Here is a 3,058-nt window from a genome sequence, read left to right as displayed (position 1 = left end):
TAAAAAAATAAAATAAATAAATAAAAAAAAAAAAATAAATAAATAAAAAACTCTCTTAAAATATATACAAACAAAAGAATATTTCCCAAAATTTGCATTAAAACAGAAACAAAAACAAACCATCTTTTTAATGATGGTCAGAGATGCGGTTAAAAAGAAGAAAAATAGATGACAACTATTTATTATCCGAAGTTTCGTCCCACTTTGTAGTGATTCATCAGGGCTGTTCAAGATGATAGCTTTACAGATTTTGGACAGACATGCAAAGTATGTAAAGCTATAATCTTGAACAGCCCAGATAAAGCGCTACAAATTGGGGCGAAACGTCGGATAATAAATACTTGCCAACTATTTTTCTTCTTTTTGTCGGCAACCCTGACGATCTTCTTCATATTTGCAATTATACCATCAATTATCTACATTATGTGTACAATAAGAAACAAATATTTTTTCTCTTATCTTCTTAAGATAATTAACAAATAATTTCATAGTTAATATTAATCCATTTTTATTACAAGTAAAATATGAGATGGTTAGTTTTTTAAATAAAGAAAATTGAAAGTACTTAAGAATTTTTTCGAAATTCTTAAGTTTTTAAAAATCCGCATTTAAGTCCTATTTCAATGAGGATAAAACCTATCTATTTGATATTAAATAGAAGATCACTTAATTTTACATTGATATACTGGGTTTCATCAAAATTGGATCAGTTACACGCTAAAAGTTTTCTGCCGTGATAGTAAACAGTGAAAAATATTTGTTTTCATACTGATAAGTAATCCTAACCTTGTTGACAGTTCAACTAAGTGAATGTATGATAAAAATTCAAATAAAATAAAGATTGTCACCGTAAACACACAACAAACATTAAAGACAGAGATTATAAGATATATTAGAGGTTATAAGGTATTAAGCAAACAAACATCTGCTCTAACAACAGGCTTGTGTGTTCCAGAGAGGCAAACGTGATTGAGGTTCAACTTCTATCGTCTATTATCATCTATTTAAATTATATTCTTTATAAAAAGGAACAAAATACATGAGGAATGAAAGAAAATTTAAATATCTGAAAAGTAAGAGAAAGAAATAATAAGGTGTAGATAGTTGACCGTAGATTAATGCTTGAAGAAGTTTGTCGGGGGGTGTGGTCAGCAAAGAACAACATATATAAACAAAATCATATTTATTTATTTTATGCCGACGTTTCGACCTGAGTGGCGTAGAGGGAAGATTGGTAACGAATGGTCGAACGTCGGCATAAAATAAATAAATATGGTTTTGTTTATTTATGTTGTTCTTTGCTGACCGCACCCCCCTTCTTCAAGAAAGAAATAATAATAGTAATATCATAACCTATAAATTCAACTTTCGTTCTAGTAATTTTATCAGATACTTGATTATTTAATTACTCAGACATGTAATGTCTTTATAAAGGTATATTTATGCTATATTAAATAAAAAATTAACCACCGTCCGCAACTCAGGTGGTTGAAGCGCAGGTCTTAGCAATCTGAGAATTGCGAGCGGCGCCGGTTCGAACCCGCTTGGGAGTCTCACGAAATCAAAAACCTGACCCCCACCGTAGTTAGAATAGGTTAGTCACCTATAGATAACCTCTCCCCGTATGTCCGAATGGCCAGAAAGGGGGTTAATAAACAAACAAAATTTTTTAATTTTTACCCCAAATTCTCTTTGATTTGTACTCACAAATCGATACGGGACGTTTCGGCTTCAAGTTAAGACCAACTTGTACCTGCCAGTCTCAATGCACCACAAGATTGTGCATGCATGAATTTACCATACTTTGGCAAATGCGTAGTATATTGAGGTTTGCCACCTCCAGGATTCACAATGAAATAGAAAAAAACAAAACAAGTTTTTCGTTTAAAACTAAATAAGTCTATATTTTTGGAAGACTAACATCCCATAGTACACTAGACGAGACTTAAGTTCTAATAAAATGTTTATATTTCATCTTGTTTTAATTATTTTATTAAAAACGATAAATTTTAATTTTAAAAATCCATAAATTTTAAACATAGTAAATCACAAAAGGAATAGAAAAATAACAGAAGCAATATATTTCACAAAAAAACCTAGATAACGCAATTAATTTTAAGACAGATACCAAAAAGTCATGTACACATTACACAGGTTAGTCGTCTATAGTAGAACATAGATAGGAGGGTATTGGCTAAGTTTGTAATCTATATGTTATCAAAAGTAAAAACAACCTGGTTCCAGGAAGGTATTTCAGATCTCCTTATTTATAATATGTTGGCAATTTTAATTATTACTATTTGTATTATTGACAATCATATGTTACTGTTAGCCTTATAAGACTAATAGGGGAAAAATTTGACTTTAAAAGATGTTTTAATCAGATAATTGTTTTGAATTTTAAAAAAGAAATTGTAATATATTTATAAATTGTTGCATGCATAGGATGAATTCGAGGATTTGTTGTAGATACCGGATCATGAGGTGATAACCCCGAAACGTTTTTATTGTTTTTACTGAAATAAAATAAAATGATGAAGAAGGAGTACCTTTTAATTCACAAGATCTAATTATAAATGAAACTCTTCGAGTAGATGATATAACTTTATAAGTTTATATTTCATTTAGTTATTAGCCAATATGCGTTTATAATAGGTTTAATTTTTTTTTGTGTGAAATCTAAATATTGAAGATTTTTATTTTCTTGTAATGAAGATTCGATAGTTTCCAAGCTCTTTAAATGCTTGCAATTGCAAAGCTCCTAGACAAACCAAAAGTTCATATATATATATATGAGGTAACTATCGATTACAAGAACTTTAATTGTATACATATAACATATAGATAAAAATTGTTGATATGATTAAATTATTTGTTACAATTTTAGGATTCAATAGTACATGAGTATGTGGTAAATCCTGAAATATTGTATAAGTACAAATTATTTTTTTACTTTATTTATTTTATTCACGACTGTTAAATCATTATCAAAATATGGAATAGAAAAATATTTTAATTCGAAATTTTCTTCACCTCAGAATTTGTATATATATATATA

General features: G+C 28.7%; 1 protein-coding gene across 11 annotated transcripts in view; it reads right to left on the bottom strand.

Annotated features, from left to right (window-relative positions):
- Window positions 1-3,058, bottom strand: part of LOC106690296 (serine/threonine-protein kinase OSR1) — a 50,537-nt gene that overhangs the window by 20,834 nt on the left and 26,645 nt on the right. The window lies entirely within an intron of this gene.

Source organism: Halyomorpha halys, unplaced genomic scaffold (assembly GCF_000696795.3).
Source record: "Halyomorpha halys isolate HHAL.00 unplaced genomic scaffold, Hhal_1.1 Scaffold1649.1, whole genome shotgun sequence".
In the NCBI taxonomy this organism is placed as follows: domain Eukaryota; kingdom Metazoa; phylum Arthropoda; class Insecta; order Hemiptera; family Pentatomidae; genus Halyomorpha; species Halyomorpha halys.
Note: the sequence above shows the minus strand (reverse complement) of the source record. Positions and strands in the feature narration are given on the sequence as shown.